A 26,578-nucleotide genomic window follows, 5' to 3' on the forward strand; every position below is an offset into this window, starting at 1 on the left:
CCCAGCCACTAAAACTTTATTTTGTTTCTTTTCTTTTCCCCACTTTGATCCAAAAAGGCTTTCTCAACCCTGTGATGCCAGGGTCAAGCTTGTCCCCAGGACTCATGTAGCATATTGCCAGGGAGATTTACACCACTGGGAGTTATGTCCCACGTAGTGGGGAGGGCAGTGAGTTTACCTGCAGAGTTGGCTTAGAAGAGAGGCCACATCTGAGCAACAAAAGAGGTTCTCTGGGGGTGTCTCGTAGGACAATTTTAAGTAGGTTTGGCATTTCTTTGCAGTAACAAGCTTCATAAGGGCAAGACCCAAGATTGAGAGCTCAGTCTTCTAAATTGGCAGTCCCCAATGCTTGTGAGAATATCATTAATTCCTCAGATGGGGAAGTTTAATATTTCCATATTTTCCCACAGTCCCTCAAGGGGGCTTTGCAAATACATTTTTATCCTCTGCCCACATTACTCTGTCATGTATTGGGGCTTCACACTAACCTGTACAAACCAACAAGATTTCACTCTCTATTCAAAGTTCCAAGTAATTACAGTGTTTGAATAAAGTGACCATACAAGTTAAATTATATAGTGTGCTACAAAAAATATAGATTTTGCACCTAATAAACATCTCTTCCTTTGGTCTCACACAGAAGTTGAAGCTTTAAAACACCATCATTATCGTCCTTTACCCTTTAGTCTGATTTACCTTGGTCCTAACCAAGTCCATTTCGTTCATATGTCTAATTGAAGTCTGATCTCTTTTTCAGAGTCTTTAACATTTGCTGTATGGGGTAATGCTGACATTCTTGGCTGCCCGACTCTGATTCTGAGTCTCAGGTGTCACACAGATAACTGAAGTTCCAGGGACCGACCAGGTTATATACAAAGAGCTTAGCATCTCAAAATTCAGAAATAGCCATTACAATTCAGGAATAGATGTAAGAGCTTACACTCTAGGAAATTTTACCGTAAGTATTCCCCTGATAACCTATGCTCTCAGATTCAATTCGCACAGTTCACACATTATGGTTAGTCCGTATTAGGGAGGAATTATGCTTGTCTTTTCATTTCTAGTTTATTTCACTCAACATACTGTCCTCAATGTCCACTCACCTAGTTGCATACCTCACAACTTCATTCCTTCTTGTAACAGCTCAATATTCCATTTTTTGTATACACCACAGTTCGCCCTTCTGTTCATCAGTCAATGTACCCTCAGGCCACCTCCATCCAATGCAAGTCGTTAATTCTGCCACCATAAACCCTACTGTGCAAATGTCCATTCATGTCCCTCTTTACAGTTCTTCCAAGTGTATACCCAATAGCAGGGTTGCAGGACCATATGGCAACCCCCTACTTCACTTCCTGGGGAACCAACACACTGACCTCCAGATGGACTGTGCCATTCTATTTCCCCAAAAATGGTGATTAAGTACATCCCTCTCTCCACATTTTCTCCAGCACTTGTACCCCTATTTACTTTTTAGACAGTTTTATTCTCATGCCATACATTCCCTACTAAATAAACAATCAATGGTTCCCTGTATGTACTCTACTTTGTATGTATGTACTCTACTTTGCATTGATTGTATTGTTTCCCCAATACCATCCCATTGGATGGAGGTGGCCTAAGGGTACATACTTACACATTCACCAACACCATCTAGATGAGGACATCCACTTCTGCAAAGATTAAGAGGCAAAAAGAGAAAAAAGAAAAAAGACAAAGAAAGAAAAAAATGCAATTCAAAAGCAACAAAAAAATTAAAATTAAATACAATAAAAAGTTCAGACAACAACAACAATGCTAAGAATCCCATATCCCTCCTTTATTTTCCCCTGTTATAGACATTTAGCTTTGGTATACTGCCTTTGTTAAAATTAATGGAAACATATTACAATGTTACTGTTAACTACAGACTCTACTTTGCATTGATTCTATTGTTTCCCCAATACCATCCCATTATCAACACCTTGCAAAATTGACATTCATTTGCTCTCCCTCATGTGAAAGCATTCTTATATATGTACATTTAATCAAAATCATTGACCACCCTAGGTTTCATTAAATTATACCATCCCAGTCTCTTTCTTCTAGCTCTCCTGATTTCCTAAATGCCCCTAACCTTCCTCTTTCAACTATACTCACAGTCACCTTTGTTCAGTATACTTACAATATTGTGCTACCATCACACAATATTGTGCTACTCATTTCTGGATCTATACAATTCTGTGGAACATTCTGTACTCCTTCAGCATCAAATGTCTGATCTTGACCCACTTTCTGTCTCCTGGTGTCTTCATTTCTACATGCTTTTCCAAACCTCTCTCTCCTGTCTCTTCGATATCTATGGAATTTTCCACTCACATAACTATTATTTTATTAACTCCAATATATCTATTCTGTTTTTATGCTGACATACACTTGCCCTGTGGTTTTTATTAATTCCTGAAGTTTGGTTTGATGTGGGGCTATACCTGTGGCAGAAGACTACCTCAGCTGGCACAGTATGCCAGCCATCCCCAAAGCAAGGAAACAACCACTGGCTGCTTCTTCCATCAAGAGTGGGGGAAGGGTTTTCAGACCCAGGGCTGGAAACACAGTCTGCCCACATTTTCTAAGTCTTTTTTTCCCTCACTGACCTGGTCCTTGAAATGTCCTGCCCTGCCCCCCAGGTCTTCAAACAGTGGGGGTATGTCTCACTGCTGTGAGAGATTTATGGTCAGTGTCCTGGTGGGAGGGGTCCCATCTGCTGGTTCTGTGCCTTTCCTGCACTGAGCCTGAGCGAGGGGAAGGGGAGAGAACTGGCTGGTGTGGGATGGAAGATTCCTACCTGATATTTCTTCTGTTTCTTCAATTTGGCATCTACAGGGCCCTTCTCCAGTATATGTCAACCTCCACAGTTTCAACCAATTCAGAATTGTTCTTATTTTCATTGAACCTCTGGAGAGGAGTTTCCAGTAGCTGTTTATGTTGCCATGTTCCAAACTAGAGACTTTTGAACCTCAGTGTTCCAAGGAATGATAACATCTTAACCGTGCAATAGCCATACATTAAATTTCAAACATATGAAGAGTTATCAGACTTTTACTTGCATATTTCATACTTGCTTTTCTCACTGTCTTTAAATGAAGATAGGGAAGTTTTCTGATTTTGTTTACTTATCTATACTTAAGTATCATAGGCACCTAGCAGAGTGCCTGATGTTTAGAAGTGTCTCAGGAAAGATTTATTATGTAGATAAACATCAACTATTTGATTTGTTTTTGTCCCCCTCCCCAACAGAGAAATAAAACAGAGTCAGGCTTATAGATGTCCCTTTGTGCCAGTTTGGATGTATTATGTCCCCAAAAATGCCATTATCTTTGATGCAATTTTGTGGGGGCCAATGTATTAGTGTTGATTATGTTGGAACCTTCTGATTGAGTGTTTCCATGGAGACGTGACACACCCAACTGTGAGTGACAACTTTGATTAGGGTGTGACCTCTTGATTGAATGTTTCCATGGAAATGTGGCCCCAACCATTCAGGGTGGGTCTTGATTAGTTCACTGGAGCCCTACAAAAAGAGCTCACAAACAGAGGGACACCAGAGAGCAACTGAGAGTGACATTCTGAAGAAGAGCTGCAGCTGAGAGACACATTTTGAAGATGGACATTGAAAGCTAGAGCTGACATTTTAGAGAATGCCATTTTGAAATGCAACCTGGGAGCAAGCAGATGCCAGTCATGTACCTTCCCAGCCAACAGAGGTTTTCTGGATGCCAATGGCCTTTCTCCAGTGAAGGTACCCTATTGTTCATGCCTTACCTTGGACATTTTATGGCCTTAAGACTGTAACTTTGTAACCAAATAAACCCCCTTTATAAAAGCCAATCCATGTCTGGTGTTTTGCAAAGTGGCAGCATTAACAAACCAGAACTCCCTTCATTTATTCTCCATTGGTGGCTTATCCAGTAGTTGAAGAATGGCAAAGACAGAAATAGGAGTTTTCTCATTCTGGCAATTTTTTCTGTTCATATTTTTTTGGATGTCATAAGAATTTGTAAAAGTATTTGTGCCAGTTTGATGTATTATGTCCCCCCAAATGCCATTATCTTTGATGCAGACATATTAGTGTTGATTAGATGTCTCCATGGAGATGTGATTCAATCAACTGTGGACAAGACCTTTGGTTGGATAATTTCCATGGAGGTGTTACCCAATCCATTCAGAGTGTGTCTGAATTAAATTACTGGGGCACTATATAAACTCAGACAGAAGGAGCAAGCTTGCTACAGCCAAGGGGGACACTTGAAGAATGCACAGGAGCTGAGAAGAGAGGAGCTGCAGATGAGAGACAGTTTGAAGGCGGCCATTGAAAGCACACTTTTGTTCTGGAGAAGCTAAGACAGGAAAAATGCCCCAAGAGCAGCTAAGAGTGACATTTTTGAGGAACTGCAGCCTGGAGAGGAATGTCTGGGAGAAAGCCATTTTGAAACCAGAACTTTGGAGCGGACACCAGCCACGTGCCTTCCCAGCTAACAGAGGTTTTCTGGACACCATTGGCCATCCTCCAGTGAAGGTACCTGATTGTTGATGTGTTACCTTGGACACTTTATGGCCTTAAGACTGTAACTTTGTAACCAAATAAACCCCCTTTATAAAAGCCAATCCATTTCTGGTGTTTTGGCTTCTGGCAGCATTAGCAAACTAGAACAGTATTTTTTGGTCAATTAGTTATAATAAATGAAAGAAAAATAGACCTCCATGATTCTACCCCAGTGTCTTTAAAGATTGGTCTGCAAACAATCTAAATGATAAGAATTGGGACATAAAGTAAACACATATATTTGAGGTCCTTCACATTTGTGGATGACTGTTAGGCAGGATTTTACATTGCAAATGACCTGGACCCATTTCCTTTTAGAGAAGTGTTACATGTCTCAGAGTAACCTTTGACTTTTCAAATATTGCATTTATACCAGTAAATTTTCTTTTCTTTTCTTTTTTGAAATCACAATTCTTCCAACCACCTGAAAAAAGCTAAATAAGTAAATGTATTTATGAATACATTTAAAATAAATAAGTAAATGTATTTATATGTATAAATATTTCACTAGTTTTCACTTTAAGGAGATTTATGGAATCCCCGGAAGAAAAACGGACCCAAAGTTTAGCAATTCTTGTTTCTAATGCCTTTTAAACAATCCTCTGTTCTATACATATGCACAAAATAATTTTCTGTCTCAAAAGTATTCTTTTTCATTGATTTCATATTTTTTCTCCCAAATGTTCAGAGATATGCTTAAAATATCAAACCACCACACCTTTTCTTTAATCCATGTCTATTAAAGGAGTTTAAGATAAAATCTTCCTAGTAACAGTATGTTTCATTTTGTGATAACTGATATAATTTGATGTAACTGTGCCCTTTGCATATTTTATTTGTTATATTAATCTTTGCTTCACTTCATTTTCTTCTTCTTGCCTTTATTATATCTTGGGGTTTTAGTTCTTCCCACATTTTGATTTTTCTTCCATTGGTTTTGAAATTTATATTATATTGCTTTCCTTTTAGTGGTTACAATAAATGCTTCACATCCGTTCTTAACACATGTGAAAAAAAAACAATACTTCTATCCTCATCATTCTTACATTGTAAAAACTTTTAAAACATTTAATACAACTGCACCCCCCAAATTCCATGTTATTGACATTATTTTAAAACCAAGTGATCAATCATTAGTATACGGTTTTAGTCAATATTTATAGATGAACCCCTTTACTATTTATTTTCAGCAATGTCATGGGTCTCTGACATTGTTACCTCTAATTTGCATGTCTGGGAATATTGCTTTACCCTCACTCATTAATGGTAGTTGGATAACAGTACTTCGGAGATAGTTTCCCCTTGCAATGCAATTATGGTTACTGGTAAGTCTTTTTTTTTTTTTTTTTTTTTTTCCTGTTAGAGTTTAGGATTTGATTTGGGTGGTATTGGATAGTCTGCATTTTCACTATTATACATTTTAGCTATTATTATGAATTATTTTCATTCATTTTAATTCTTTGGAGTCAATAATCTTCAGTCAGTTGACTCATGACTTTCAATCTTAAGAAATTACTTACCACTAGATCTTTGAATGTTGTGTTCACTTACCTCATTTTCAGTTTCTCATTTATAAAGAATGCCTATTGGATATTTAACTTTCTCATTCTCTCTCTATTTCACTGAATTCTCTTTTAGAATCTACACTTCTGCCTCTGATATTGCAATTTTCCGTGATTTAGCTTCTAAACCACAGATTCTCTTTAGGTACATTTAGCCAAAAGGCCAATAAATTCCATTGACGTAACATATTATTTTCTCCAATATATCTATTCTCTTTTTATGCTGTCATGTACTTGCCCTATGGTTTTTATTTTCCTTTGACTTTTTACATTTTAAACATGCTTCTTTTAAAATCTATTTCAAAGTTTTATATTTCTGTTGTGTTCACTAAGGGAATTACCCAAATTTTAAGTCAATTGACTTTATTTTCTGTTTTTCTTTCCTTAATAAACTTGAAACTTTTTTTCTTGACTCAATTTCTATTGGGTTGTTTCCATTGGAGACTAATTGGCTATATTTTGTGTAGATACGTATAGGAATATAGGGAAAATAGGGTTTATCCCATCTTGTTCTTATTTTGAGGTAATTTCTTAGTTTGAGATTACAGAATATGGTAAGATATTGAGTCCAACATGTTTTATTGAGTTTGGTATTGCATTCTACATTTTGGAGGGTGAAAGTCCTTTGACCCTACCCCAGATTTAGGTCAATGATGAGATTGTTTGCTGCTTTCCCAGGATGGTGGGTAGAGATATTGTTATCTTTGTTTCACAGATGGACAGAGATTTTCAATTCTACTTTATATAGGAGCTCAATGGCAAGCTCAGATCTAACTTCCCCTGTTGACAGAAATCTAATAACATGTGATATCACATTGCAATTAATATTTCTACCCCCAATTAATATCTTAATTTTGAATGAGCAACTGAGCTTTTGCTCTGCTTATCTGATCTTATTTTTGGCAGCTGGGGTGTCCTTGTCTATTTATTCTGCATCTATATTTATCTTAAAATATTGTTTAGAAATAATGCAACATTTCAAGTGTATTTAATAAGAGGGCCAGTCCTTTTAACCCAGCTTATTCCACCATAGTAACCAGATGTCCTCATCAGCACTATTATACAAAATACATTACTTAGAGCCTAAAATTCCTTTCCCCCAACATATCTATAAATATAGTAAACTTAGCATTAACCAAAGTTTTACAGTAAATTTTAATTTTAACTGATTTGCATATTTTAGTTGCTGCTTCCAAAAAATCATTCTGTTATAATTAAATATTAACTAAGAATTATGAAAAATGATTTTCAAAGATTTTCAATGCATTTGAAATTTAGGGTATCTTGAACTGTATGCAAATGAACCTTTTGTTTAACACTATTATTACATATAGCTTTTTGTGGTATTTCTGATCCACAAAACTGAAGAATTCGAGCATTGCAAGTAGCGCCTTTTTAAAATGAAAACCAGTTGCTTTCAGATTTTCACTAGTAATATATGCTTTTGTTTGTGTTTTAAATTGAAAGAAAATCTTAAAGTGCTATCGATTTATGTTCTTAACTCCTACTTGTATTACATATGGTAAAAGACTTAGGTAGTCCCAAATTGGAAGATGAAAACTTCCCAATTTTGAGGCATGAATCTTCTTGTAAAGTCCACGTAAACTTCTAACAAATACACCAAACCAAAGCAAGATGTTAATAATTGGCAAAACTGTGGGTTTGAGTGTGGGAGGGTGTGCTGGTTTGGAGCTGTTATGCACTCCACAAAAGGCCATGTTTTTCTTAATCCATTCTTGTGCATGCAGACCCATTGTGGGTGGGACCTTCTGATTAGACTGTTTCCATGGACATGTGAACCACCCAGTTCAAGGTGGATCTTCATCCTTTACTGGCATCCTCTAAGAGAGCTCATGGAAGGGGAGAGTTTAAAGGAAAATGTCCCGGGAGAAGCACGAAGGACCCACTGAAACTTAGAGAGCCATTTGAAACCAGGGCTCAAGAGAAAAAGATGATCTGGCATTGCCATGTGCCTTCCCATGTGACAGAGGAACCCCAGATGCCATCGGCCTTTCCTCCAAGAAGGTATCTTCCTGTTGATGCCTTAATTTGGACATTTTCATGGCCACAGGACTGTAAATTTGTAAATTAATAAATCTCCATTGAAAAAGCCAGCCCATTACCAGTATACTGCATTCTGGCAGCTTTAGTAAACAAGCATAAGAGTTTATGGGAACTATGCAGTTTTTGACTAATTTTTCTGTAAACTTAAAACTGTACTGAAAATGAAGTCTATTAATAAGAAATGGAGACAAAAATATAAGTCAGTCTTCTGCTTCCAGGCTTGTCTTTACACCTCATTGTACTTACCTTGCCTAGAAAAATAACAGAGAACACCCCAGGAAAGAATTCACAGGTTAAATGAACTGTTACTTAATATTTGCCTTAACAATACCATTGATTCCCAAAGTAAGGGATTAATCAGGAGTGTGTTTCCTAGTAAATCTAGAGTATCATTGAAACAAAGCTAACTTCAGGCAAAATCACAACCCGGGGTCAGTCCTTGAAGATTTTAAACTATTTTGCCAAAGGTGTTCTCCACTTCTCATTATCCACTCCCCAAAATCACATTAGAGTCCTAGAAATTCTGGTGTTTTATCCTATGGAGAGACTCTCCCAGAAATTTGAATTTTGTAGTCCCTCCACAATATAAAAATCACTGGGGACAATTATATACTCATGGGCCAGTATTTTTCATGTTTTGTTGTCTTAAGTACATATACAGTATACTTCTGGGGAAATTTTACAAAGCAAAATTTAATCATTTTAATTATAAAAAATAATTAGAGAAATTAGGAAAAATATATGAGACTTCAGGTATAGGCCACTGAGATAGTGTGGGAAAATGCTTCTACAGAAGAAGAAGCCTTTTTATGTGTGAAATATTGGTTCTTAAACTTACAAATATTTTTAATAATTATAACAAATACCATTTAGTGAGTGTTTACTATTTTCCAGGTATTCTTAGCCACTCTATAATAATATTAATATTGACAATATTTATTTACCTTGACCATTTTATAGTTTAAACTCTACCAAAATCAGAAAACATTTTTAAAATGAAAACCTAATTGTGCTTAGGGTCTTCAGAAACAGATTTCCAGAAAAGTGGCACCCTTTGGATTTTATTTATGGAAAAAAGTGAGTATTTAAGTGAAAAGTTGAGGGTAGTAAAAAGGATGCAACTGATTAAATCTTTCTAGATTGAAAGAGCAACATGTACAAAGGAACTGGTGTGCCTACACTATTCAAATTAATTTAAAATTACTGGGTTGAGAAATGGGGAGGTGAGACATCCAGTTAGGCTTGGACAAGGGAAACTTTATGAATGCAGCCTTCTGGCAGTTATTGAAAATGATTCTGGATTTATTAAGGAGAAAATAGAATTGGAATGATCCAAAGTACTCACAGAATAAAAAGAAAGTCTTGAGAATCAGCCCCAGAAAATGGGCACAACCCAGGGAGAGAGAGACAGAGAAGACAGCCACTCAGGCCCTGGGCTGGGCCTGTTTAGGAGAGCAACACTGGGTGCTTGCTAATAGTGGCCTTGCCACCAAAGATGTCACAGCCCTCACTGGATACTCTCCCCTGCTACTGGTCACCAACAACATGACCACCCCAAATAATCTCCAATTGGCATGGCTCTTTGAACCGTTTCCTCAAGTTACAGACCCTGCTTAGCAACATCTGTTTGGCCAAGCTTGGTGCACATATACATGCCACAGCTGCCAGCAGTCCAAGTGCAGTATTTACTGTCTTGTCACATTTAGCTACTAAAGTAGGACACAGGGACCTATTTTCTACCAAAACTTACACAAAGGAGGCATCCTGCAAATAGTAAGGGGTTAGGTCCTGAATTGCAGTCACTGGGGAGAATAGTTCTGAAATTAAGCTTAGATTTTTAAAACAGCAATCCTCCCTTTGCAAGATTCTGATATGCTTAAATTTGAGTCACCAGGGCTTAGTTAAATGCCATTGGTCTCCTCAATAACACAGCTCAATTTTCAGTTGGTATAACTGTGAGTAATTACATAATATATAAACTTTGCTGTTAGTTCTTCAGTCCAGGATTCACTGAGTAAATAACAGATTAATATATATATACCATGATCATTGACCAGTTAGGTCATTAGGTCATTTCTTTCAAAAACTTTTGGGGATTGGCCACTGAGCACATGTGATTTGGTTCACGCACAGACAGCTTGCAGATGTGCTGCTTCCTTGTCTCCCAGTAATAAAATACTGTGTCATTTTACAAAAATGACAAGTAAAAGAGGGAAATGGCCGACAAAGATGAAAGTGCAGAAAAGAAAGTAAAAGTGATAACACTGCAAGTGAAATTTGGATCAAGCGCAAATGAAGTCATAGAAGAAATAGCAAATTTTGGAAATGTTGACTGCTGCTGTTCTAGAGATCTGGGTGTGCACTTTAGTGAAAGTGAATTTGTTGGCCTAATTGAATAACAGAGTTGTGACAAAAAGAATGACAATGCTCTCCAGGATGTGACACTGCCAAAAAATCATCACATTGAAAAAAATCTCTTAGATACTTCATAACACTGAAAGAACAAAGGGTCATACATTGGAAGCTGATCCAAACTTAGGAAGGAGATCAATTTTCCAAGGCTTAGAAAAGATTTCAGCTCATATCATAAATTGTACAATGAGAACAAGAATGCAAGGAATGTTCAAACTATTTTGATAAGCTTTTTACAAATAGATAAAGCACTTTAATTCTTGATGTTTTTAATATTTTAAATTACCATTTGCTGAACAAATATTAGTTTTAACATTTTCACTTCCTTATATGTTTGAAACAAAGTTTGAGAGATTTTAATATTTTGACAAAAAGTTTTAAAGTTCATAGAACAGTAACAACTGATCTCAATGATTTTTAAGATCATTTTGCATCATTTTGACTTGCATATTTTTGCATTCCTTCTCTGTACAGTCCAATGCAAGGACTTCCTGTAATTCTACCACAGTTGCTTTTAAAATGCCTTTGCCCCTAGTTACTCCACTATGCATTTCCTAAAATTTGTACCTTCTTTTACCCAGCCAGAGTACAATTATCCAAATAAAAAATTATATTGTTAGAATAGTATTTTCCATTTTAAAAACTTTATTCAAATTTACCAATTGTACCAAAATTTATATTATGAGAATACAAGAAAATTGTTTTCTTGGCCCAGGATCCAATTAAAGCTCACCAGTTGCAGTTAATTATAAGATGTCTTTAGGTTTCTATTAATTTATAATAATTTCAAAATCTCCCTTTATCTCTTATTACCTTGACATTTTTAAAGAGTACTGGATATTTATTTGGGGTTTTAATGATATTTCTTATTCATCAGATATAGGTTAGGTATTTTGGGCAGGAAAACAGTAAAAGAGACAGGGCGCCCTGCCCTAACGGGGCATATGCAAATATCTGGTTTCTCTTAAAATTTGCATCCACTAGTGATGTTATCCATCAATGATACTTGCCTGAAAAACTTATTTTTATTGTGAATACAAATGGTGATTTTTTAATTCTGTCATTTACTTTCCATCTGTTAGTTGGCATTCTACTCTAAGGAAGAGCTTTCCCCTATCTCTGTTTATTTGTGTGAGTTTGTGTGTGTGTGTGTTTATATACAGGTGGATGCTGGGATTCTTATTTTATTTTATAATCCATTGCTCTCATTTTTAATTTTCATGCTTCAAACAAATTACCCCAGAATTGAACAGTGGTGGGGGGGCAGAATTTAACCTGACTGGTGACAGCCCTGTGCCCATCTGACAAGACCACATCATTCTTGAGCATATCCTTACTTTCTGTCATAGCAAGATTATCTGGACTTATTTTATATTCCCAGTCCCAGCCCTAGACCAGTCAATTTTCCAAGGAACCCTGGTTCCTTTTAGTGAAAACAAATATTTAGAAATTGAGCTGTAGGTATGCTCATTGCTACTGGGCTGTCACTGTTGCCAGACCCTTTGAGTGGACAGAGCTAGAAAATTATTTCTAAATATGTCTATGAGTACAAAAATACAAAGTATTTATCTGTCAATCAATCTATCTACCTACCTAAAGCCGTTAGTTTATATTGATACCTCCATTTCCAATCAAACAGCACAGGGATTATTCTAGCTTTCTCTTTCCACATCTGTAAGTCCCTTTTCCAATAGTGAGAAACTTGGCTGTCGTTATTAACAATATGTTAACTTATTCCTTTATGCAAAATATTTGTAACTCACTTACATGACTAATAGTCCATGTGTCTGTTAAAAACAAATTACTCACTACAGTTTAATTTCTGTTTACAGTTCTTTTTGCCTTTAGTTTGAAAGTATATACTGTGGTCAAATTACTATCTTCAACACTTACTTGAGCTATCTCCTCTACCTTGCCAATGTGATTACATCTTTACTTTAATGTACATTTGCATCTTCTTATATTCCTCTTTTCTCCCAAGTTTGATGTTATTACATCTTCCCAACCTCCCCATCTAGGTAACTAGTCTCATTATTTACGGTTTATCCTACATGCATGTATGCGTGTATGTTTTGTTTTGCATAAATGAGAAAATACGTTTATATTTTGTTAGTTTACCTTATTGCATACATAAAAATTAACATATCTTGGATGCTCTTTTGCATTTTGTTTCTTTCACTTAACAAAATACACTGAAAATAATTCCATATTAATTCATGGTGTTTTTTTACAACTCAGAGTACACTGTTTTATTAATGTGCCCCAGATTATTCCACAACTCTCTTATGTATTGCTAGGAAGGTCACAGACACTTACGGACATGCTCAGCAGCCATCACCTAGCCCTCACCTAACCTCCTCCTTTAGCTTGTGTGCAGATGTTTCAGGATGTTTCCATTTTGCAGCTCAGGAGAGACATTAGGTCTAATGGAACAGCCTGATCGAACCTTGAACACCAAACCAGGAATAAGCAGCCCTAGGTACTCTTATCAGGGAGGAAGCTCTTGCACAGAGTTTGCTTGATATCTACTTTTTGTTCAGTGGCAGGTTCCCCTCCCCAACCCTCTGCAGCACAGGCCTTCCTCCTCTGAGATGTGAAGTGTGGGCTGCAGAGCTGCCATCCACAGGCTCTGACCAAGCAATCGACCTTCCTAGGAGACCAGCCTCGATGGGCTCTCTTCCCCTGCTCCTTTGGACTCTTTGTGCCTTGTAAGTAATAAAGGGGCCATTTGCTGAAAGTTTTTGTTGTGCCTGAGCCTGTGTTCTCATGATGCACCATACAGCAAACCTCTCCACCTTATGGGCATTTAGGATATTTCCTGTATTTTCTAATTTCAAATAATGAAAATGAATAGGTTTGTTCATATGCATTTTCATATAGTTGAAGGTAAAATACTAGAAGGGAGATTGCTGGGTCAAAATGTAAATACATATGTGTTTTTGTTAGATATTGTCAATTTTCCCTCCAAATAATTATACCACTTTGTATCCCCATCAGCCATGCATGAGAGTGGAACTTTTACAACTCTCTTGACAACAGAATAGGTTGTAATTTTATCTTTTTCACTTGTTGCTATGTTATAGGTGAGAAAAGATATCTCAATGTTGTTTTCATTTTTATTTGTCTGATTTGAGTTTTAAATTTTCTTAAATTTTAAAAACTATTTTTTATGTTTCAGTGAATTGTCTGTTCACATCTTATGCCTATTTTCCTGTTTCTTCTTTTGCCTTTTTACCTCAGTTTTTAAGACTTTTATATTACTGATACTTGCCCTTTATACGTTACATATATTTTTCTACCAGATTGTTACTTGTCTTTTGACTTACTTTTTGTGTATTTTTGTCATGCAAATTTTTACTTTTTTTTTTATGAAGTCAAATATACATTTTTCCTTTTCTTTTTTTTTTTTTTTTTATTTCCTTACTTTAAGATTTTAGGAAACATTTCTCCATGTCCAAGAAATTCACCCAAGTTTTACTTACCAGTTTCATTTTTCACATTTAGATCCTTAATAAATTTGGAATTAATTCTTGGATATATGAGTTATGAATCTCATTTTATCTTTAATGAGATTCAAAGACTCACGCTATTTTAAAGATTTTTTTTAAAAACTAGCATTTTAAAATGAATTGACTGCAATTATCCTGTAAGTAGTGTGTGTGTGTGTGTGTGTGTGTGCACCTGTGTGTGTTTTGTTTGAACTCTGATGTAATAAAATCCATGGTAAATTGAAATAGCTTTTGAAGATGTTTCATTCTGTTTGCTCTTTCAACATTAATAGAAACATCTCCACAAATAAATTTGGTCAGTGTTGATATTACCTATTCCCCAAAGAAGGGTAAATGCTCTTTCTTAAACTTAATCTATAGATGGCATCTGTCCCTTCTCATGTATCTTACATTAATTATGTAATTCTCTTTCCATTACATTGTAAATAACAAATTAAATATTTTCCTTTAAAATATTTAAATTTACTATAATAATTGAATTAGAAATTGATTTTATATAATAAATTTATATGTTAAAAAGAGAAGATTAAACTGCATCAACAAATAAATAGATTATAGCTTCCTCTTTAATCTTCACTTGTATTATGTCTGAATTAAATCTTAGGAATGATTCCACCTTAATTAAATAGATTTTATATTATAAGATTTATATTATTAATTTTTTTACAGTTTTCAGTACTTGGTCCTAGCAATATTTTGACTATATAATGAGATGGTTTCTGTCTTAGTTTGCTAAGCCGCTATGAAAAAATACTGCACAATGTGTTCGCTTAACAGGAATTTATTGACTTACAGTTTGGAAGGTTGGGAGTCCCAAATCAAGGTGTTACCAAAGTTATGCTTTAACCTCAAAATCTATAGCATTCTTGTGTTTGCTGGCCACAATCTTTGGGGTTCCTTGGCTTGCATGTCTGCCTCCCATCACATGGTGATGTCTTCTCTCTTCTGGTTTCTGTGACTTCTGGGTTCTCTTTGTAAGGCCTCTGGTAATATGAACGAAGACCCACCCTGATTCAGTTGGCATCTTAAAGTCCTATTTACAATGGGTTCACACTCACAGGGATGAAGGTTAAGATTAAGAATGTTTGTTAGACTACATAAGTCAATTTACCATAGTCTGTCCCCTGGAGAGAGATATTGAGCAATAGAATCAAATTGAGAATTCAGAAATAGACCCTCACATCTATGGCCAATTGACTTTTCAGAAGCCTGCCAAATACACTCATTCAGTGAGAGTAGTCTCTTTCACAAATGGTGCTGGGATAACTGGATATCCATATGCAAAATAATGAAAGAGGACCCCTATCTTTCACCATATCCAAAAATTGACTCAAAAGCGATCGAAGACCTAAATATAAGAACAAGGACTATAAAACTCCAAAAGAAAAGATAGGCAAACATCTACAGGATCTTATGTTAGGCAATGGTTTCTTAGACTTTACACAGAAAGCACTAGCAATGAAAGAGAAATTTTTAGATAAATGATACCTTCTCAAAATTAAAATCTTTTTGTGCATCAAAAGACTTTTTCATAAGAGTGAAAACGCAAACTACTCAGTGGGAGAATACATCTGGAAACCACGTTATCTTATAAGGGTTTAATATCCAGAATATATAAAGAAATCCTGCAACTCAATAATAAAAAGACAAACAGCCCAATTAAAAAATGGGCAAAAGACTTGAATACGTTTCTCCAAAAAGTATGTACAAATGACTACAAAGCACATGGAAAGATGCTCAACATCACTAGCTATTAGGGAAATACAAATCAAAACCACAATGAAATATCATTTCACACCTGCAAGATTGGCTACAATTAATAAATGAGAAAACCACAATTGTTGGAGAGGATTTGGAGAAATAGGAACACTGATTCATTGCCAATGGGAATGTAAAATGGTGCAGTTGCTGTGGAAGACAGTTTGCCGGCTCCTCAGGAAGCTAAATATAGAATTACCATATGACCTGGCCATCCCCACTATGGGTATATACCCAGAAGAATTGAAAGCAAGGGCTTGAACAGATATTTGCACACTGATGTTCATAGCAGCATTATTCACAATTGTCAAAAGATGGAAGCAACCCAAGTGTCTATTGACAGATGAATGATGTATTAGTTAGGGTTCTCTAGAGAAACAGAACCAACAGGAGATATCTGTAAATATGAGATTTTATAAAAGTGTCTCATGCAACTGTGGAGATGCAAGAGTCCAAATTCCATAGGGCAGGATGCACAAGTCCAAATTCTGTAGGGCAGGCAGTGAGCTGGCAATTCCAATGAAGGCCTCCAAGAGAGGCTGGCCAGCTGAAGAAGTGAAAATTCTCTCTTTTCCCTTAAAAAAAAAAAAATCTTCAACTGATTGGATTAAATCCACCTGATTGAATTCTCTCATTGTTGAAGTCATGACCTTTTGTTGATGTGATCAGTCACAGATACAATCAATTGACTGATGATTTAATAAACCAGCCTCCTGGTTTATTAACCAGCCACAAATGTCCTTGCAGTAACGGTTGGGCCACTGCTGGCTTGACCAGACACCTGGGCATCATCACCTGGCCAAGTTGACGCATGAACCTAACCATCACAAATGAATGAATGAAATGTGGTATATGCATATTATTCAGCTATAAAAAGAAATGAAGTCCTGAGGCATGCAACAATATGGATGAACCTTGAAGACATTACGTTGAGTGAATTAAAGACACAAAAGGGCAAATATTGTATGATCTCGTTGATATGAAATAATTATAAGAAGTAAACTCATGAAGTTAGAATCTAGAATATAGGTTACCAGGGGCTGGGTTGTGGGTAGGGAATGGGGATTTGGAACTTAATTTGTACAGACTTTCTATTTGGGTTGGAAATGGATGGTAGCACATTATTGTGAGTTTAATTAACAGCACCGAATTATATAGGTAAATGTGGTTAAGAGGAGAAATTTTAAGCCATATATGTCACTAGAATAAAAATTAAAAGAAAAATCATAGGGCTATATAATACAGTGAACCCTATTTTATACAATGGCCTATAGTTTATTTACAAGTATAAGGATGCCCTTTCCTGAATCATAACAAACATACAACACTAATACAAGGTGCTAATAATAGGGTGGTATATGGAAAACAATACACCTAACGTAAACTATGGATGGTAGTTAATAATACTATCTTAGTAATTTTTCATCAATCATAACAAAGGTAACTACTGTTATACAAAATTAGTACAATTACAAAAAGTGCTATTGGCAATTGTTAACAAATACTCAACACCAACACAAAGTGGTGGGGGGGTGGTATATGCCATCCTGTATTTTATGCATGATTGGTCTGTATACGCAGATTTTCTAATAATTTTTTTTTTTAAATCACCCAACTTCGTTTCTTCAGGCCAATTGAGGATTTTGAAAATAGACTTATAATATACTCCAGTAATCTGGGTTAAAACCCAATCTGAATCAATTGGCCACATCTTCACTGAAGTAACATCTTTAAGAGATCCTACATACAATGTGTACACATCCAAAGGACCGGGGGTTGGAACCTGAACATGCCTTTTAGTGGGAGACACAATTCAATCCCCAACACACAGCTTCCTGGATCACTTTGAACTTTAGTAAGGTTTGAGTGGTGAAAAGGTTAATTTTGACAACTATGGAATGTCTCACTGTATACATAGTATCACTTAAGGCTCAAGTTTGCAGTGAGCCTGAACTAATCTGGAGCTTTTTCCCTTCTGGATGTTTTTTAATATGTCTTGAATTTCCAATCAAGATAGTTACCTAAGTGAACTAATTACCAACTTAATGTTGCTATTACACATTCAATGAGGCTTTCTAAGCTTTTGTTTTTTTCTTATTTTCTGTGAGTTGAATGAAATACTTTTATCCACTGCACACATATAGGCAGTATATTAATGTAAATTGATGACTTCCAATAATTTCCATTTATACATGCTTTTCATAAATTATGCTTTAAGAAAGCTACTTTTTTAAACCACCAATACATTCAATTATGGTTTCCACTCAGTTGATAAAATAGTTTTTTTACAATCCTCATTAGAAGGAACGTAATTTTGCAACAATGGGTAGGTGTCAGATATCACAAAATGAAAATTTAAATAGATTTAGATTGTTACCAGCATCAATGTACTTTTCTCCATAAAGTAACAGATGATGGACAGGTAGAGAGGCCTAGGGCAATAATTACGGCAATGTGCACAAAAATATTCAGAATATTCCTCCCAATTTTTTGACTGACTTCTGTGTTTGAGAAGAATAAAGCTAGTAAATCTTGGTTTATTCATCTTAAGAGATAAGATTAAACTCACTGTGCTAGTATGTTGACCTTGACCACATACTTTTTTAAGTGACTGTAGAGTTACTTGAAAACTTGTGTTTATTAATGGTAAATGAAGAAATAATTACACACAAAGGAAATCAGTATTACGCAAGTGCTAAGTAACAAGGTCTACAAGTCCACATTTAATTTTTTCTCAGTTAAGAGCATACCTACTTGTGCAGCAATGTTTCATACTTTTGAATATCAAATAGATATTCATTCTTCTTTTACATCTTCTGTCACCTTCTCTCAGTATGATGATAATGTCAATTAGAAATTGCATTGAATCATAAATTCAGCAAATATTGTTTGAATGTCTCTTAGAAGGCTCTAGAATGCAGAGAAAATCTGTCACTACTTAACCAGTTTTACACTTTTAGCTCTATTTCTTAAATTCTTGAAGTTTATATGCAATATTAAATTAAAATGGTTGTTTTTTTGTTCGGTCCTTTATATCCTTCCACTGGTATTTACTATGTAAACTACTCTTCTAAACACTTTCACATTTAAAATATTCTACTTCACAGATAACTTAGATCAATATACTGATGTTTCCACCAGTTTTATCTTATTTTATTTTCTCTTCAATGTTTGTTAAAAATTGTTATGGTCATCTACTTCATACTAAATTTTATACACTGGAATTAGATATCAAGTTCCCTTGTTATATTTTTATTCCTTTGATACACTTTATTAAGTTTTATGTTTGTTTTTCTTTTAATTTGTAAATGAGAAAATTATTTGTAACTCAAAATTCTTTGAAAATTTTTCTCATATTTGAAATTCTTAATTTTTATGACTCCTCAGTTGGCAGACCCTTAAAATGCATCTTACTTCCTCTGTGTGTTCCCTTTATCAGATATACTAAGGCCTAGACACTATATACTTACCTTAGAAAAATATTAAGTAGTAATAATAATAATAACAATATTAGGTTACTGCAATGTGAAGAAATTCTGACAACCCAAGCATTTCCCAAACTTTTTAATGTATAGATTTTAGTATTCAACAATTCCTGAGATATATAGGTTTTAGGAAAATGAAAGTCTTAAATCTAAATATACCCACTAACCCTCTAAATAAATTAAGAACATCCAAGTTATCTTCAAATCATACAGAATAAATCATGAGAGTTATTAAAATCATTGCTAAATTCAACAGAATAAAAAAGATTATAAGGTTTGATTTTCTGATATGAGAATTTACAAATGGTGATGATCATTTTCCAAGTTTAACAACCAAAACAAATGAGACCAGATTTCAAAGTAAGAAATTTGGCTTAGATACTATGGGTAACTGATATATTCATTTATTTAAAAATGTTTGGATGCCTGGTCTACCCCAGGCTCTGGTCTTAACAATGGAAATACAGAAACAGGCTTCTGCCAAACAAAAATAAAAGTCTCCTCACATTAGGACCCTCACTTCCTCAATTACTGACTGGCTCATCTGATCAAGCCATAACTATTGCATTGTTTGTAATACCCTAACATATTTTCTAAGTAATCTCCTCTTTACTTTCACCTTACTTTAATGCTTTGTTCCTTAGATCCTCTAGCCAGGCAAAAGTCAAAAGATCTGCACTTACATGTCATGTCCACCTTCTTATCAGCCATTTTAGTTACTTTTCCACACTTGTCATTCCATTAGTCTGTTCTTTTTAAGGTCACTATTGACCTTTATACTGATAACATAATGGGCCTTTTCAGTCCTTATTTCATTCAATCACCTTGCTATACCCTCTTGGTTTCTTCAATTCTGTTGTAGACAGGAAAAAAAAAATAACTCAAAATTTACAAACAAGACTTTGTAGTACTTATGAATTGCGGTGGTAGGAAGAAAGGAGAACAGTGCTAATCAACCTGATGTTGGGACCACCCACTCTGATTTCTTAACACATCAAAATTAGGAAAATTTTAGACCTGCTCCAAAAATGGCCTTGAAGTCAGTAGGAGAGTATGAGTCTTATGCCATTCAAATAAAGAAGTAAAACCTCATGAAACTCAGCAGTAGAGGAAAGGTAGACTGTAGGTTTGTACTGTGGTAAACTTCAGAAGGGGTATTTGAAAGTGTATTCTGATAATTTGCATTTGAAAGAGGTAAAAATACCAGGTGTCTCAGTGATGCCCAGGGAATTATAAATTATAAACTATATATAGACTATATATTATGTAAACTATATATAAACTGTATATTATAAACTACCTACCTGCTTTTCACATTATTTATTTGCACAAAACATGGTATGTATCAGTTTAACTAAATTAAAATGATTTATTTATTGCACCTAATACCATAGCAAATATAATTTTCATCATACAATGATCAACATATCAGCATTTATTAGTATTTGGATAACATTGACTACCATGAATAAGAATATCTTTATTACAAACACTTTAATATTTTGTCATCATTAAGATTATGTTTTAACTGTTTTTGTTTTAGATGCTTCAATTTCTTTGATATTCATTAGCAATATTATTAAGAGATCATGTTAAATTACTATCATGACTAATAGAAAAGTTATGACAGGAAAAATGTTATTTTTTTATCCACAATTACACATATGGTTTTGGATATATATATATATATATATATATATATATATATATATATATATATGCCATTGTGTTGCCACTCATATTTTATGAATGACAAAAATATGAGTCAAAAAAAGATACTTGAATCTGAAAAAACAGTTTGAAAAAGTAAGATGAAGGATCATAATTTTATTTATATAAATTTTGTACATAAAACCTTTTTAACTGAATCATTTATATCCAATTTTGTGTGAATGCTGCTTTGTTCTTACCAAATTTGTTGTCTTGGTTCAGTCTATGTGAATATAAATCAAAACAAACCTAACATTATAAAAAGAATGTAAGTTTTTATTTTCATATGTTTTCATTTTTAGTTTTAGAATTTTTCAATCAAATGTAAAAGATTATCATGTGAACTCTTAGCAACTACATAAAATTACATAACTTTTATATATATTCCCTAGCACATAAAATTTTCTTTCTTTTTTGTAAGCATAATTAAAAGTCAATACTTAAGCTTAATTAAGTGTTAACAATTGCTAAGCTGAAATCTGAGATACACATTTGGACATTTGGGGGAAATATTTAGTTTATACAGAAAAAAAATATATTGTAATGACTGCTAAACTTGGAAGAGTAGAAGAAAAAGACTTTGTATATTGTCAAAAAGATAAAAAGGAAAGCAACTTATTTTGAGTACACCAACTTATTTTTTTCCCAAATCTCCACTCTATAGTATTTAAAAACTTAAGCAACACCTACGTTATCCAGCCTCTAGGCATTTCCAAGGACAAGAAATGGATGTGGCATAAGCAATGGGAGAAGAGAAGGAAGAGAGTCTATTTGTGTCTAAGACAAAAAAAAAAAAAAAAAAAAGTTTAGGAATAAAGTTGGAATGTTGGCTTTTAGCGGAAGCTTTTTACACTTTTCCTTACTCTGTATTAGTAGATTTCAGAGAGTTCAGTTTAGAGGACAAGGAAGAACACTTCTGACTTTATTCAACAGGAAAGACAAGGTCCTTGCAGGTTGCTGAAGGAGTCACAAAACAGAAGCATAAATTGCTAGGTGCTAATTGTAGATTGGACAACTTGACCTATTTATCATAAAGATACTAAAATATAAATATTAAGGATATTGAGCCAAAGAGGTGTCAAATGACTTGTTGAATTTAAGCAGTGTATAAGAATAGGGCTATCCTATAGCTGAAGCAGGACAAATCTATGCTTCTTTGATTATGCCTGGAGGGACCCTTGAACCAAGACAAGGATTTGATGTGCTAACTGTTTGATGTATAATGCATTGTTTAAAATTTGAACAACTCCCCACCCCTGGAGTTTAGCTGGGTAGTTTGCATCTGGTTCAATCAGTTACAATTGCTTTCACTTTGTTTCTCTTCTCATGTCATATGTTTTAAGTTTATTAAAGTTTTATGTGAGCATATCCTGTGGAGTCTTGTGAGGTCTTTTAATATATGACCCTGAGTTATCAATGCAAACAAGAAATAATAATAAAACAGAAGGATAATTTAATCCTCCGTATTTATTATACATATTTTATCACATACATGTGCTACTTAACGAATATTAATGTGAGTTTGATTTTTAAAAATATTATACATTTGGACTTTTAAAAATAGTTAATTCATGATGAGGAAATGTGTTGGCCTTCTCTGAAAGGATTAAAATGTTAACTTAGCTTGTTAACCTAAGCTAAGTAAACTGTGAATTATATTCTGAAGAAATCTATGAAAAATCAGTATATGTTAAAACATATTATCCATTTCTCCCTTGAAGTATAAGCTTAATTGAATAAATGTGGTGGTAATTTTTCAGAAAATAGACTATTAGTTTGGATTCTAAATATGAAATGGAAGAAAATGGGTTAAGCATCTAAAAAGCTCTTAAGAGCAAAAATGTTTTTGAAATTTTTATCACTATAGCAACAGTACTCATTTAGTAACAGTTATGCTACTTTTAATGGAACGTTAATGCAACAAAACTGGAATCATTAGAGTTTTTTGAAATGATATTCTTTTAGAAATAAAGACATTTTCTTGAATGATTAGAAAGGGCTACCAGATATATCAGAAGAGATTTACTAGCAAACAAAATCTTAATTATCATAAATTAAAGTATACTTGATTTAATTAACTTCTATATCTACAGATGTATCTACAGATATCTTCTATATATCACTATCTTTTACCAATTATTTTGATATTTTGATTAACTAAAATGTTCTTTTTTCCAAAACGTCTTACTGAGCACACAAAACATTGTAGTAAGTTAGCTATGATTCTTTGCAGAACATATAAAGATGAATTAATATTGCATGTGATACATTAGTAGCAAAAGGGCAACTTTATAACTCACACACACTTTGGATGTTATCAAAATATCTCGAGAATGATAAATATTTACAAAAAAATTTAATTAAAGACTCAGTAATAGAGAGAAGGACATACAGAAAATAGAGAGAAACCATCAATACAGAGAGGAAGCTGCTGAAGCCAGAAGCTGCAAGCAACAAAACCTTCGAGAAAAGGGAGAGACCAGCAGATGTCACCATAAGGAAGTGGGAATCCCCAGTAGCTGGTCTTCAGGGAGAAAGCATTGCTTCTTGATAGCTTGATCTGGACATTTACATGACCTGAGAACTGTAAGCTTGTAAATTAATCCCCATCGTAAAACCCAGCCCATTTCTGGTTTATTACATTTTGGCGACTTAAGAAAACTAAAACACCCCTCTAGGGGTCTTCCAGTTGTGCAAATTGCTTTTCTTTCAAGTCAGGAACTTACAGTGCTTTCTAACTAGATGATGGCCTCAGCCTGTTTCTCTCTCTTTTACAAATAATTGTGAAAAATATCATACACACAAAAGAAAGTATAAATATACAGGCATAAAAAAAAGAATAATAACTTGGGGAAAGGAAAATTTTGTTATTATTTTCCATAGCAACATAAAAATTTAGTTTAGCAGTTAGTTTTGAAACCAGTTTTAAAGTAATACAAGCTCTAAAAGCTTTCAAACCAGTACTATAATAAAATCTGAAAAGAATATTAATCAAAAATGAGAACTAAATTAACAGTTACTTACCTAAATAAATGCTTTTTTAAAATGAAACTAAATGAAGGCTTTTTGTAAGTTCAACACTACTCACTGCAAACGGTATCAAAGTGCTCCAAATAGCAGTGGCAAATAGAATACCCTCCTAACCTGAATGTTAGATAACAGTTTCTTCATTCATCTCATTTTATTTGCTATCCTTAGCACTTATGTTTCTTTTTTCTGTAATAACAACCATCATTTATCCATTAAAAATAAAATTCTACCTTGGGGTCATATCTCACTCAATGAAATCGAAAATAATTCTTGTTCTATTGGAAATTTCAGGCTGAACAATAAATGCATTCTATGAAGAAGAATCTCTAATTCCCCAAGGCTGAACCTCTGAGCAGCCAGAGGCTTAAATAGAGGTAAGGATATTTTTTCCCCCTTTTATATTGTTTCTTGCTAAAATAGCATGCTTGTCAAAGCCATTTAACTTTACAGATTGATAGGCAGACAGGCTTCTGGCTTGATATGTCACAGAAGCAGATGGCATCATCGCTAGCCAGAGTTCCCTATCTTGGCATACTTGGTGTCAGAGGAATCAAAGCTCACTAGCCTTTCATTGACATAAATATAAAAAAGAAAATTTATGCTTATTAGAAAAATAAAGGACTACATAAAAATATGCATGAATGTGAAAAGATTTATGTCTGCTCCTTTCAGAATTATAGTACTAATTATCTACTCTCATGAATGTGAAGTCTGTATATGAAGAGAAGGAAAAGCTTGAATATATCACAAATGAACCATTATTAGCAGTGACAACTATTGTTGGCAGAGCACTGACACAAATGCTCTATTTACATGTGGTTTAAATTGGTCTGGCCCCATCTTGGCTTAACGTGCATGGCCTATATTACCTTATGCTTCTGCAGAGTCCTGCGTACATTAAAATGTTTTGTGTAGGCCATGTGTTGCTCTCTGTTTAGTGTCTGCATCACAATGATCTAGGATGCCTGTCTAAAATTGAAAAATGAATCTTTCTTTTATTAGAAGCCAGAAGTATTCATGTTTTAAAAGGTCTCCAGATAATTCTTATATTTATAAATGTTTGAGAACTATTAGACTAGAAGGATAGAGCAAAGTGCATCATGGATGTAGAAATATGCTACATATATAGAACTTAATGTTCAGTTCTCATATTCATTATAAAGTATCATCTGGCTCATTAATTTATAATGTTATTTATAATCAAAGAAAATAAAGGTGAAGCTCATTATCATCTCAATCCTTAAGGAGCTCAGATTCAATGAGAGGTAAAAGTATAAACAGTTAAATTATAATACTTACGTAGACAGCACACAGACAAAAGGTGTGACAATATCTGCAGATAACATGGCAAAGCTTCATACTGAAAGTTGTATTTGAGCTTATTTTTGGTGATTGATCAGGAATGTGTCAGGCGATTGCATGTGTAGAAAAAGAGCATGAGCTTGTCAGCAGACATGGCACATCTAATGAATATTATACTTTGAAAATGAACTGAATGTGGTGTGTAGGAGCTACGGGGTAAGAAAGAAGAGGGATGAAGTTGCAGAACTGCCACATGGTTGATTCTTTCTGAACTACTCTCAGTTCCCCAAGCCTGGTGCTAACTTGTGTTAAAATGCAAAGATATATTTTTATTTGTATAGCTAGATGGATGGTATACATATATAGAGAGAGATTAGGTAGGTAGGTAGATAGATGATTGATAGATAGATAGATAGATAGATAGATAGATAGATAGATAGAGTTGGAATTTCAAATACACAATATTGTAATCAATTAAATCCTCTTTCCCTAACAACCTTAAGGAAAATTGCTCTGAATAGGGACCAAAACAAGGCAAACCCTTTCTTTCTAGTAAGCATTCGGCTAAATATTAATCACTATCTCTCACATATCAGGCATTTTGGAAAATTACTGTTCTTTAAACTGAGAGATCACTGGATACAAAGTGGTCCCCCAAAATAGTAATAGTTACCCATAAACAACTTCCAATACTTTAAAACCCTTTAGATAATTGAATAGTTTAGAAGGATTTCACCAAGAGGGCGTAGGATTTCCTAATCAGTAGGACTGGTTAGTGTCGGACTGGGTAGATATGGGTAGCCAACAGATAAGACAAGCTTATAATATAAGAGACAAGTTTGGAGAGTAAGATAACAACCACCTTGCTGGAATTTGAAAATGTAGTAACTACTTTATTTAGCTTTTACCTGAAAGCAACAGAACGCTACCCAGTATATTGAAATTTTCCAAGTGGTATGCTTACGCTAATGTGACAATGCTAAGGGTATTAGATGGAGAATTCTGATGTTTAAAGATGATTAAATATCAGTGAACCATGGTGAATGGAGTCCAAATTACATTCAGATTGCAGAAATGGAAAGAGAAATATTAGGCCCCGGGGAGGAAAATGGATTGTTAAACACCTCATTTTGGATATAAGGACCTCCATATATTGCCTGGCTG

The sequence above is a fragment of the Choloepus didactylus genome, chromosome 12 (genome assembly GCF_015220235.1).
Source record: "Choloepus didactylus isolate mChoDid1 chromosome 12, mChoDid1.pri, whole genome shotgun sequence".
NCBI classification, from domain to species: Eukaryota; Metazoa; Chordata; class Mammalia; order Pilosa; family Megalonychidae; genus Choloepus; species Choloepus didactylus.